This window comes from Zosterops lateralis (genome assembly GCF_965231275.1).
Source record: "Zosterops lateralis genome assembly, chromosome: 8".
Taxonomy (NCBI): Eukaryota; Metazoa; Chordata; class Aves; order Passeriformes; family Zosteropidae; genus Zosterops; species Zosterops lateralis.
In genome coordinates, this window is record NC_139768.1 from 18,761,034 (window position 1) to 18,774,998 (window position 13,965).

Genomic DNA, 13,965 nt, shown 5'->3' on the forward strand with positions numbered 1-13,965 from the left:
CGCCATGGGCCGAGGGGGATTCACCTGCCCTGTGCCCCGGCGAGCCCCGATTCGGGAGGTGCTGTAATTTAGAGTTTGCTGATGAGCTTCCCCGTGCGCCCCGCACAGCCCGTGTGCCCGGGGATGGGCACAGGCCGGTAACCGGCCAGCCCGGCCTTGGCAGGGCACGGCTCCTGACAGCGTGCTGGGACTGAAACCTGGCTTCTTCTATGCACAGGGAATGACCCTGGATGAGTAAAGTCAGGGAGAAAATGATCTTTGCTAATAGTTCTTTCCCATTCTGCCTCGGTGGTGCTGTCTGCACGCTTCCCTCTGCCAGCTCAGGTGGGGCCTGCCGGCTGTGGGATCCAAGGTTTGCTGGGACAGTTAGTGATAAAACTTTAAACTTCCAGTAAGCGGCACCTCTCTTATAGTTATTTAAAGCCTCTGTTTGCATTGTTCCAGAACGATTTCCTTTTTCCTCTAAGCACCCTAGAGTAGGAAGCTGACAGTCCTCCAGGTAGCCCGTTCCCCCTCGCTGGGAGCCCGGCCTGGTGCTGGGTTGGGGGCCAGCAGAGTCCACAGAGGGGAGAGCAGGGCTCCTCCTCCTGCCTTTCCTGGGGCTGGCCAAAGACAACACTGATAACCCTCCTGGGCTGGCCCCGGCAGCGCACACATGGGCCCTTTTTGTCCTTCCTCACATATTCCACTTTTAGTCAGAAGATTGGTGTTGATGAGGCTGTAAGATGGATGTGCTTGCTGGGGACATCCTTCTCTACCCTTTGAAGTGCTCAGAAGCATTCTCACTGATTTCAGTGGAAAAGCTCCTTAGTCTGATGTGCTTTTCCATGTGCCAATCAGTATTTTGTGCTGACTGGAAGGGAAAGGACAAGGCACTGCTTTATGATGGATGTTTTTAGACCAGGGCATTTTAAACAGTACATGCAATTTGCAGATAAGTATTTTGTAGTTGCTTGTCAGTTTGTTTTTAAGAACAGATTCAGCATCTTAGATATGGCAATGGCCAAAAATGAATACCCAGTTATGACTGAACATTTTGCACTGTGAAAGCAGGAGTTATTCCTGTGGTAACAAATATGGCCTGCAGAGCAACAGAAATGAGCTGGAAGCAAGATGTTGAAATCAAATTGTAGGCCAGGTTTTTTTGCCAGTGTCCCTCACAGTGCCAATGGCCACCTGGAGTCCAGCATTATGTGAACACTTGCATTTGGAGCCCATCTCAGTCGAGCAGGGAATCACTTTCCAAAAGCAGTTTTCCTGCCAACAGGGTTTGTTTGCTCGGTGATAAGAAACAATGGTTGTGAAAAACGAGGTTCACTTTTTAGTAAATTTTAAGGAATATGTTTAATAAAATAATTAAGACAATTAGGAGATAAGAAAAAACCAAAAACGGCCGGCCGGGTGACTTGGCACTCAGCCAAGTCCACACCTTGCCTTCTCAGGGATACTCGTTAAATACCCTTTTCGTTATATCGATATATGAAATTCCATAAACTAGTTTCCATATTCCAGGAACTGCCCTGCATGATCCCTCCTTGGATCCGCCTTTTTAGAGCATGCGTGTTTCGTGGCTGTGTCCTTGTTATCGCGTCCAGCTTGGGCCTTGGTCCGTGCCTTCTGCGGGTGATAGATGCTGATAGTTGGTGTTATCAGTAGCAGAGTCTTCTTTACATGTTCACTGGATGTTATCCCAACCAAACAGACAGTTTAAGCAGCTGCTACATCAACTACTCCCTTTATATCTAGTCTTACCAATAGCAGAAATAAACTTATACCTTTATATCTTTACTATGTTATTAATCATATAGCACACATCTTGCGAAAAGCCAATTTTATAATACACACATATAACAAACCCCACCTCTTCTTTTTTATAATTCATTTGGCTTTGAGCCATATTCCTTGTTTTCTAGCTTCCATTATTTCCTCTTATAGACACTTACTTTCCAACCAGTCACCACTGGTCCTTAAGTTTTCCACAATTTAATATTTTCCCAATTATGAATACAACTATCTAATTTGGATGGGTTATAACAGTGACTGTCGATACGGGTATGTGCAATAAGAAAGGAACCTCAGTGTCTTTTCATATAGAACTTTCAATAGTATCTGTAGCATGATTTTGCCAATATCCTATAAGGCAAAAGACAAAGAATGAGTGAAGTGACAGAAAAAGGAATAACAGAGGTCTGGTATGGCTTATACCTCCACCCTCCATGCCTATGGGGTTGCTACCCACAGCAGGAGTAGATGATCTTCTTGGTGGCAAGTACAGCGGCCAACCCAGTCTTGCCCTCTATTTCCTTGTTAATTCTTTTTGTTTGTTTGTTAGTTTTCAGACAAATTGCCTTTGACCTTTTTTTTTTTTTTTTTTTTTTAACCGTAATTCTCTCCACTGTTCCTCAGGTATTTCCCACTCAACAGGCACTGGTAATCCCCATTTACTGGGATATATGTACACATGCATCACTAAAAGGCAGTAAAGTCTTTTAATCCAAAGGCCAGCTGCAAAGCCTTTTTAGAACTGACAATTAATTATGCTGGCCATAGCTGCACTCCGAGTAAAACTGCATCTTTAGTTCAACTATTCCATGTCACTTCTGATACCATTTAATTTTTGAAAGCTTCCACCTTTTTAACTGTAACTAGGATTGAGGGACAGGTTAAAAAGAAATTGAAAGAGAGAAAAAAATTTACTCAACAAAAAATAACTTAAACTACAGAGTGAAAAGAAGAAAGAAGAGAAAAAAACCAACAAAAAACAACAGAAACTTCTTTTACCCCTTCTGATGTTCGAGTTTTATCATATTGAAGGTTTCTGTTGGGCCAATCCTCTGCTCAGCCTATTCTTAGGGCAGGAAGACAATGAATTCTTGCTATTCTAGAAGATTTTCCTTCACTATTTAGGAGAACTCAGAAAGATACATACACTATAAGATTTATTTCTATCTAAGGCAAACACACTCACTCAATTTGACATGCATTGATTTGAAAGATTAGATGCTCCTTAGAAACTTCGATAAGAACCCCCTTTGACAATCAACACCACCAGTTTTGTGAGCTAGGTCTTATCTGCAGCCAGCTGGAAAACTAAGAAAAAAACCTTCCAAAACAGTTTCTGCAAAATTCATAGTAACTTATCAAGCAGGGAAATAAATGAAACTACTAGAAAAATTTTGCATATACCACAATAATATTTCCAAGCAGCAAGTATCTTGTCATTCATACTATCTCTCCTTACATTCCACAAGAAAATCTGACATCTTCTTATATAAAAAAAGAAAACCAAAACACCTTCAAAAGTTTCTTAACAAAGACACACAAAGAACTGCCCATAGAAAAAGAAAAAAAACAAACGAACAACAACAACAACAAAAAAAAACTTCTCAACCAATATCTACATCTCAACCTCTGTCTAAGAGGCGAATGACAAAGTTTTTCCACCTTATAAAGTTATATAATTAGTACCTTAAATTATTTTTGATCCACCCATTTGAAGAACAAATCTTTATATCCCTTCTCATGACTTCTAAATAGTAGAAGAAAAATTTGCTCTTGAGAATAAACCTGACAGAACTAGATTTCTATCAGTAATTATCTGTACCTTTTTTGTGGGGACAACGCTGCCAGCGTAACTGAAGAATGTCCTGTATTGGTTACAAATGTTGTGTGTGTACACAAAGGAATCACAGCTCCTGTATTAACTTTGACACAGTACCAGTTTAGTTGAAAACTCTTTCCTTAGTTCCCACTCTGTCGGGTAGTAGTTCACCCTATATTTTGTGAGCACTAACATATCCTCTTGGTATTTCACATAGGCGCTCTTCTCTGCCCTCCTTCTTTAAACAAAACAGATTAATAAGTAATAAAATGCCTTTAAGTTAGTATGAAAGAAGTACCTTAAACACACACAAAAATAGAAAAAATAAAAGAAGCAAAAACATATTGTTTGTTCTGTAAGATATAAAACCTAAAATAAATTAGCCAAAATGTTAGGGATATGGAGCCCGTCTTCTTCTTGTGATTTTCATGTACCTGCAATATTATACAGTGGAGTGACATAAACACTTTCAAAAAAAAAAACCAATATTACATATTTCAATTTCAACTCCCCACACTAGAATTACTTGAAAGTCCATTTCCTTTGTAGCTGTGAAGAAACAGAGGTAGCATTTGACAGACTGGACTGATTTTTAGGTGTTATGCAGAGAAGTAAAGCAGAGAAAGTCCTTTGTCCATAACTTCCAAATTTACTTGAGTCTTTTCCAGTTCATGACCACTCAGCTCTGTTTAAAATTCAACTTTGTATCACCTGGTTTAGATGCTACAGTTCATTCTTGGGTTCTCACACCGGTCTCTTGATTTTGCTGACGTTGATTCAAAACTTGCAGCTTTAGTTTTTCAGCCATACCGCAGCTTCAGTTGCCTGCAATACCTGAAAAAGCATCTTCCCACTATGGGGTTAAAGAACTTCCTCTCCCATTTTTGCAACTGTAAAGCTATACCCTTTTAACATTAATTTCTCTTTATTTCATAATTTAAACATTATCTCATAGGGTGTTACTTTCAGGTTCCAATCTGGGTTGCATCTGGACTCCCAACATACATTTTACTCATGGCATTTGAGCATAAATTTTGTTTAAAAAAATCCCCAATAACAAAAGATCTAATTTCATCCATAATTCCTTCTTCTTTTAATTCCTTCTTATCAAACACCAGAACTCTCACAACTCTTTTGACTCCAATCTCCTGTTTCATTAAAACTATTTCTTCCTATTTCTGAGGTCACCCCCCAGCATTTGATGTCCTATAGCTCTCTTTAGGCAATTTCAATGCACTCCCAAAAAACAAAAACCAAACCAAACAAAAACAACTTCTAAGACCTCTAAGAATTTCCAAAATTCTCAAAAAACCTTTCAAGACCTCTAACATAAGACTCTCCAAGCTTCTGTCCCACCTTCAGGATTCCATCCAGTCACTGCCTGGTCTCCTCTCTGCCATCCAACAGCCCGAACACCACCCCCTCCCTTTTTCCCCCGAGGCACAGAAAACTCATCAGCTCAGCAGCACAGCACCATGTGCTGCATACTCCATCTTTCAAAACAAAAACTCCTGTTTTACTTCAGCAGTCTATATTATACATACATTCACTCAAGAACAACAATAACAACAACAATAAAAACTCTTCAAAATGAATTTCCCCATTAATCTGCAAAACTGCACCAATTCTCTTTTTAGACAGCCCTCTTGAACTTGAATTCTTCATTAATTCCTTTGCAGTTCCCCCTTTTCCATTCAGACATTTTAACCGTTTCAACAATTCACTTCTTTAACACAAATAAACTCCACAACAATCACACCTCTTCAGCTGCACTTACTTCCACTTACACAAAGACAACACAAAAAGATTGGTACCCTTTTTTAAAAAAAAATTGTTAGTTTTTACTCATAGGTATTTGACTAACCCCCAGATGTTCTTAGATTATCACACTTTTCAAGCCTTTAGTATTCCTCAACCTGGCAGCCTTTTCCAAAGCCCAGGTGTCTTGGACCTTACACCTGCAAGGCTTTTTTGTGTTTCTATCCTCAATCTGGCAAAAACCCCAAAATACCTATATTTGGCCAAACCCTAAATGCTCTTGGGTCTTACGTAACCCTTTTAATTCAGCAGCAAGTCTAGGTGTCCTTTGCTCTCTTCCTTTAAGGGGTTGAACCCCTTTTCCTGGGACCCCGTCCCAGACCAGGGGGTTCAAACGTTTCCCCCCCCCAGTATCCCGTTTTCCCAGTGGGTTGTATAGGAAAACTATCGGCTCCCTTGAGGGGTCCAACCCCTCCCTGGGACCATCCCAGCCACCCGGGGTTTTTTACAACCCCTCTTTCCTCTGGGATCCCGTCCCAATCACCCGGGGTCACATTCACACTTTTTATCTTTTGCTTCACCTCTGTGCTAGTCGTTTCCCTTGCGAGATAACGAACAGCATGAGAAGCCACACCACACTCACTTCACCAGTCTGAGGTACCCAGCCAGTGTCCCATTCACACAGCACACAGACCCCCCTTTTAACCCGCTCCCCTGAGAATTACTCACAACCATTTTCTTCCTCAGGTTCTTCGTGCACGAGGTTTTTACGGAGCAAAAAATACTGCAGTTTTAGGGAGCCTTTTCCCTTTTCCTTACTTGCTTTTTTCTTTCTCCTTGCTTGTCTCTTTGGATGTTTACCTGCAATCCCCAATTCTCACCAGGAAAAACAAAGTTTTGGGCCGCCAAAAACCCAGGCGGGGCGCCTCCCTCCCTGTGGATTTCCTGGGGTTTCAGGGTCGAGGTATATCCCGGCAAGAGCCCCCAAATTGTGAAAAACGAGGTTCACTTTTTAGTAAATTTTAAGGAATATGTTTAATAAAATAATTAAGACAATTAGGAGATAAGAAAAAACCAAAAACGGCCGGCCGGGTGACTTGGCACTCAGCCAAGTCCACACCTTGCCTTCTCAGGGATACTCGTTAAATACCCTTTTCGTTATATCGATATATGAAATTCCATAAACTAGTTTCCATATTCCAGGAACTGCCCTGCATGATCCCTCCTTGGATCCGCCTTTTTAGAGCATGCGTGTTTCGTGGCTGTGTCCTTGTTATCGCGTCCAGCTTGGGCCTTGGTCCGTGCCTTCTGCGGGTGATAGATGCTGATAGTTGGTGTTATCAGTAGCAGAGTCTTCTTTACATGTTCACTGGATGTTATCCCAACCAAACAGACAGTTTAAGCAGCTGCTACATCAACTACTCCCTTTATATCTAGTCTTACCAATAGCAGAAATAAACTTATACCTTTATATCTTTACTATGTTATTAATCATATAGCACACATCTTGCGAAAAGCCAATTTTATAATACACACATATAACAATGGTCAACTCAGTTTGTTACTTGACCATTTTAGTGACTGAGGAGTCTGGCATCCTGTACTAGATCCATTTTCCTAGCTACTCAAATGCCAGTTTGGCAGCCTATCTAGGAAGCTGATAGCGCTGGGACAGGCGTGATTGTGGAGGTTGTTTTCAACAGTTTCTAGTAAGTCTGTTTTTAAGACACCTCCTTCCTTTTTTTCCTTTCCTGGGGAAAAAAAAATCATAGTTACCACCTTCGTGACTGGGAGCTCTGGATGAGAGAGAGGAGGGAGGCATGGGCATGCAGCTTAATATCCTACTTCTCAAAGTGCCTTAAAAACAGGACTGGGTTTAGTTTTGAGTAAGGCTGGTATTTATTCACTAGAATGGTGTTGGCTATAGTTAAGAGAAGGGAAAAGCATTTCATAGAGGACCTAATTCCCCTTGTTTTGTTAGCAGAGAAACAAGAAGAAAAACTGAATTTTCCAGTTACTGATGAAGGATCCAATCTCTTCTGCTAAAGAAAGCATAGTTATACCTCATTTTTTGACCTCTGGGGTTGACATGTGCTCAAGCACCCATTCATTTCTCTCACGGGCCTTTCCATTTGCCAGGAATAGGTAGGAAGCTGTTTGCCGTCTGGAAAAAGCACTGTGCACTTGCAATGGGACTGTGCTGAGTCAGTGCATTATCTCGGTGTCATTCCACGGGGCTCAGGAAGTCAGAACAAGACTGTCCTTGTGCCCAGGTCTCAAGTTGTGTCCCCATGTCATGAAGCTTTCCAGAGTCCTGAGACTCGGCTTTGGGATGGAACCCAGAGTTATTTGAGAAAGTCTAAGTGTGGGATCCATGGAGAGGACAACAGGCTCTAGGTTGCACATCCTTATTTTACTGATGTCACAAACAAGTTACTCTTGTGCACTGCAGAGAGCCTCACAACCACAAAACCAGCAATAATTTTATAAATGATAAGCTTGTTTTCCTGCTCCTGTTCCCAGATACTCCGAGTGCAGCAGACAGCAGAGATGTGCATTGCTGGAATCCAGAGGGTTTCGTAATTTGGCAACTGCTTGCTGAAAGCCCTGCAGATACAAAACAACACTTATTTCAAGTCTTGAGAAACATCTCCTACTAAGTAGAAGAAAAAAGCATTTAGGTGAAGCAATGTTGCCAGTCCCATTTGTTTGTGAGGCTTGGTTTTTGTCTTTATACATTTTAAATACTTTTTATTTTCCTTCTGCTTTCAAAGTCTTTCAAGTTCATGTTTTCCATATGACAAGAAAGTCTGGAATCAAGTCCTTACTTTAAAAAGCAAAAATTTGGTTCAGAGTCCTGTATAATCAAGTAGCTCCAGATATGGAGTGTTTAAAAATAAAGCCACTTTGATGAGAACTACCCATATTGAAGGTGACTTTCTGTTCTGAGTTTAAGTAAATACTTTATTGACAGTTTAAGTGGCTTTTAACAGCACCTGATCTGTGTTGGCTTTCCACTTGGAGCTCTCTCTTTTTCCTTCTTTTCTAAAATTCTAGAGCTTGTTTCACCTCCCTGTGTGCTGATGAGATCAGAAATGCAGTGTGGCAGCATTTGGTGAAGAATGCATCCCAGTGATTTCACAAATACACCTGCAGATTTCATGCTATTGTCCCCGAAGCTGCTGAGTGGTACCATGGGACACAGAGCCCAGCTTCAGAGACAGGAGGAGGAAGGTGGTTTGGGTTTACTGGGTGGGGTAAGGCAAGGAACAGAAAGCCTGGCGTGGCTCCCTGTGGGAATCCCAAATGCCTTCAGAGCCTGAAGCTTGATAGCTTGGTGTTTAACCCAGTCCTTGTTTTTGAAAGGGAGTTGACAGACAAATGATTTTTTTTTTCAGTTGAGCTTTCTGAATATACTTATTTTAAGTTTGTTGTTTGATGCAGTGAGATCCTCAAGCTGTATGCAAAAGGCAAGGAGACGTGCCTGGAAATGCATTATCCAAGGGACACAGAAGCAGCTTTTTGACAGGCTGCTGCTCTTCCTGCTAACACCTGGTAAATGCAGAGACCTGGCTCCATGTGAGTCCCATTCTGGGCTCCTAAGCCAAATGCTCTACACTGGCATTTCTAGGAGGTTACTGCTCTACTTGTGTGGTTTGACTCGCTCAAGTCTTTGGCCCCGTGCCCTGGAGTGCCAGCAGAGGCTTGCTGTAATTGCCCGTAAGTGCACCGTCTGTCAGATTATTGTTTAATTATTCCAGCTTCTCACCACCACACACTGCTCAGTGTCTCTCTTGCTATCTTTATTTAATTGAGTGGAAGAAATTCGAGACTTGTGCTTCTCTTACATCACTTTGTTTTTAGCCATCCTCGCTGCATCCTACCGTGAAGTCTCACCTTTTGTTTGCAGAAGTCAGTCTTCTTTATAGAAAACAACTACTGTCAATATCTCAAGCATATGTTAGAAAGAGAATCAATATTTTAACACATGGTAAAGTCAAACCATAAATCTCTCAGCACAGTCAAATGATTGTATTATTCTCCCTTGAAACACCGCTCCTCCCCCTGAGAAACAAGAGAGGGAAAGAAAACTCTTGGATAACCAAGCCCTTGTGCTCACAATGCAGGACTGTTCTGAGCCCTTCGCTCTGTGTCGCTCCTTCCTCTTCAAGATCCGTCTTTCCCTAACCCATCCCTGTTCATCTGTTCCACAGTATTACTGGGATATCAGCTCTTTTCCTGAGATCAGCTTGTGATGACCAGTTCCACTGCCTACCTGCTGCCATTTCAAACATCTCTGTGCTTCCTCCCATCCTTGTAACCAGGCTCTTAATAATGTGTATTGAAAAATAATCTTTCTGAGCTCTCTTCAACACTCTCCTTGTCTGTATGGCCTATAAAAAATCCTGGCAGCATTCTGACTGCTTTTCTTCTCTCATGCTCCCTGTGACAAATGTGTGTCATTTTTCTGGTCTTACACTTGGCTTTCAGCCTGTGAATCAGAACACTCTTCTTGTACAGCCCCCCACACAAAGATCAAGGCTCCAGTGCACTGCCACAATAATAATAAATTTTAAGGTTGCTGGCACTCACTCTGCTCTGGTTCTCATGGTTCTGGGCAGGATGTCTTTCATGATGTCCTTTTGGAAGATCTATCTGCACCTTAATGATTTAGTTTTCATGGTTTAATTTAGAAATCCTCAGCTGAAACCTTCCTTTATAGGTGTACTCCCTATAATGCCTGGCTCCCTGACCAGTTTTTGGGGTTGTTCTTTTCACTTCCTGGAACTGAACTGTAGGATTACTTATTTCAATCTACTTTCTGATTTTATTTTTCATCCATCTCTTTCCTTCAGGAAGGAGCAATTTATGTAAAAATTTCAGTGTGGAATTGACTTTAGGCTTTATTGCTGTTTGTCACCCTTCAGGAAATACAGCCCTGGCTCCAGCGCTCAATCCCTGCTGGCACTCTGAAGAGGAAGGGAAAACAGCAGAGCTCCAGCTATTAAGACCAACAGGCAAATACTTTATTCAAACTCAACTTCTTCTTCCTGGGTCACTCCTAAAGAATATTTTTCTGTTTGTGAGGATGTGAACAAGGGTTGTGTTTGTTTGTTTGTTTGTCTTCCTGGAGACTTTCCTATTCAGCTCTTCTTCCACATTTCAGGCAGCAGAGCTTGCAGCAGTGACAATCTGTAATCCCAAGGAAAACTGCCTGTGCCTGTGGCCTGGGTTAACCTGCTGGCAGTGATACATGCCTGGGCAGGGGCAGCTGTTTCACACAGCTCAGCATGGACGTGCTGCCACTCCCAGCCACTTTTAGGACACAGGTGAGTTGTTTACAGCAATCTCAAAAAAAACTTGCAATAAAGTTGTTCTGCCTTCCTGGAGCCACCACTCCCAGAGACCTTTCCCCTTTCTTGGTTACTGCAGGAGCCTCCTTCCTTTGGCTTCACACCTTTATCAGCTAAAAATGATACAGTTAAGAACTTGTTGTGGTCAGGCTCTGTCTCAGGAGGGGCTACACTGCCACTCTGTTGTGGCTGCTGAGAACGGGAAGATCAGAGAGTACAACAGGGAAGTGGAAGCCTGTTCCCTCTTTTATGTGGAATGGAGTCAGGATATGCCCTTGTGTGAAGTTCAGCAGAGAAAAACTTGGGCTGCACTCACATTCCTACCCACCATGCCATTCCAGTCAGCCTGGTAATAATCTCCACGGATCTCTGAAGGCATGAAACAACATGCAGTGTAAATGAAATCTGAGCCACACCACACCACAGTGCTGGTGCCAGCCAGTTTTAGAAGACTGCCATGAGAGCCAAGGGAAACAGGTACAATGGTAGAAGATGCCTTGTACCACCTGCAGGCACAGACCTACAGCACTGGAGCAGCTCATGAGGCATGTGAAAAGCTGGTGAACCCAGGGCCACTTAGACTTGAATGCACTTTCCTGGGGAGGAAGTGGCTTTTCCCTTGGAAAGCTCAACTCCCCAGGGTCTGCATGAGGTCAATGGAAAAAGTGATTTCTTCAGAATATGATTCAGAGTGCCTGAGCACAGGGCTTATCCTATTGACTACAGAGGAAGCTCAACCTGTGTAGATTTAAACTCACTTTTGAGAATACTCATCCCCTCTTGCCCCTTAGTTGTGGGAGTTATACTAGACCTGGATGTGGTTAGTGGAAGGCACACTACCTACTGAGATTCAGGTGCTACAGACCAAGCTAAGAGAAGCTTAGAGAAGCTAAGGGAAGAGTGCTTAGCTTAAGAGAAGCTAAGAGAAGAGTGTCCTGTTGCATCCTGCTTTGTCCTTTTGAGTTGTCCTGGGATGTCAGAAATGGATTTGCAAGTACCAGAAAAGAAAATTAAATCAAGAAAGGTTGGTTTCTTCATGATTGTCCTGACTGGAGCTGGAATAATCAGCATCTGTTTCAGTTTAACTGCATTTTCATTCTGGCCTTTCTCCTCTTTCAAAGTACAGGCAACTGAAGCCTTTAATTTGCCCTGTCTTTCACTGCAGAGAAAAATAAGAGTTTCTAACAGCTGTTACTATCCTGTCTAGAATAGCTACACTAAAAAAAAAATACAGTTTATTGTCTGTTGTGAATGAAAAAGCTCTTGTTTCTGTTGTTTGTTGTGTTGACTTTGAAAGATAAATTGTTTGAACTGATTGACTCTCCATTTGTATAATTGAAGATTAGCTTGGTTGATAGCCTGCCGGATTTGCAGTTTTCCCTTGGATTAAACAAACTAAAGAACTGCTGGCCTTGGGGCAGTTAGGACACAGCACATACTGGAAAAAGGTTGTGTGCATACTGGTAAATAAGAAAATAACTTCATGCATGACATTCTGGATATGTTGCTTCAGTGCTGATATGTCCTGTCTTTCCACCTGGAAGAGCTCTTGTAAGACCTAGGAGGCCTGTTTAAAAAATTCCTAACAGACATGAATTGGTGGCTAATGAGTTGAAAGTAGAAGCTGGTGGGACCAGAACTAGTTTTTACAGGGCAGTTCTAAAATCCTAAATTGTGCTGCTTGTTTTTGAGAACATAGGTACTCTGTCCTTTTATCATACATTTGCTTTGTAAAAACAATTGGAGAAAAAAGCAAAAATAACTTATTGCCACTCGAGTACGCTGACCTGTCTCTGAATATATAAAAGGAAGTGACAGTAAAAATAGCAACATCTTACTGTACTGTAGTCCTTCAACAGAGAACCACATTTTGAGGTTCCCCTTCTTTGCATCCTTCTTTGTATTGCAAAGGCATCTTGCCCCAAGCAGAAGCTTTTGCTGTGGGGGATCAGGGTCTGATTTCAATGGGACAGAGCTTGGTGTCAGCCACTGCATTGAGTTATCAGCTTTTAGACATTGACAAGGGCTCTGACTTTCCATGTGCATCCTCCAGGTTTGGTTTCCGTGCCTTCCTCTCTTGCCTTCTGCCAAGTGGTCCAGCCTTCCCAGTTTTTGTCTACTCATAATCAAGGCAGTGGAGGCAAGGTGCCATTAGAGGGGAAGACAAGAGGGAATGACAAAGGCATATACTGTTTCCATGATGGGTATGGTGCTCACAAAATTAGGTAGGATTTGTTGTGCCATCAGCCTTCAAAACACGCTTCTCTCCCCCAGAATAACTAAAACCCTTGCAACCCTTGGCCAAGAGACTTCTGGTAAACTGACAGTTCAAGGGAAAGGAATAGGATATGATGGGAAGGTCTGGATAGATTGAGGTGTAGATGAGAGGAAGGTAAAACCTAGTATGAAATTTTGAGATTTGAGAAATGATTGTGGGAGACTGAAATACAGAAAGAATGAAACGACAACTGAGAACTAGAGTTTTATGTTGAGACTGATTGGCAAGGAACTGGCAGACAGTAGACACAACAGAACTTCAGTAAAAAGAAAGAAGAGAGAATGGAAAGTCAGAGGGATAGGCAGTGACATGAAGCACCAGAGCAGAGACTGGACTAGGACCTGGCATGGGGAACCAAAGTTGGAGGCCCTGTTGGAGATTAGGAAAGGAAAGACAGTCTGGGGAAGGAACAGGTGATCCAAATCTGAGAGTGGAGGTTGGGCACAGGCAGCTGGGAGGGCACAGAGTAGCAGGGGAGAGCTGTGGGGAGCAGCCCCACAGGGGGCAGAGCAGGGGGGTATGTGGGTGGAAAGGGGCACAACGGGCTGTGCTTGCTGGGACATCCTGACTTGCAGAGCTGGAAGCAGAACAGAGCTTCCCTGAGGCTGGTCTTCATGTTGGCTCAGCCAGCAAAGAATTTGCCTCTTGTGTTGTCTGCCCCTGCAGCAGCACAGAAACGACTGGAGCCGAGTGTCCTTGGCTGAGGCAGCAGCAGCTGCCTGCCTGGGGGAGGAGAGCAGGCTTTCGGGTACTTGGATGACAAAAATTCTACAGTTGGGAGGAGGTAGTGAAAAGGCCACATGACTGAGGGAGAAAGGGTCAATTCATTAGTCTGGCAGCCACTAAATGAAGAAAAGGCAAGTGGGACTATATATAAGAGGTATCTGAATTCGGTCAAAGATGCTTCTGAAGTTGCTAGATTGATCTTGTGGTCAGCTTAAGCAAGCTTAACTAATTAATTGCTTTATTTTAGT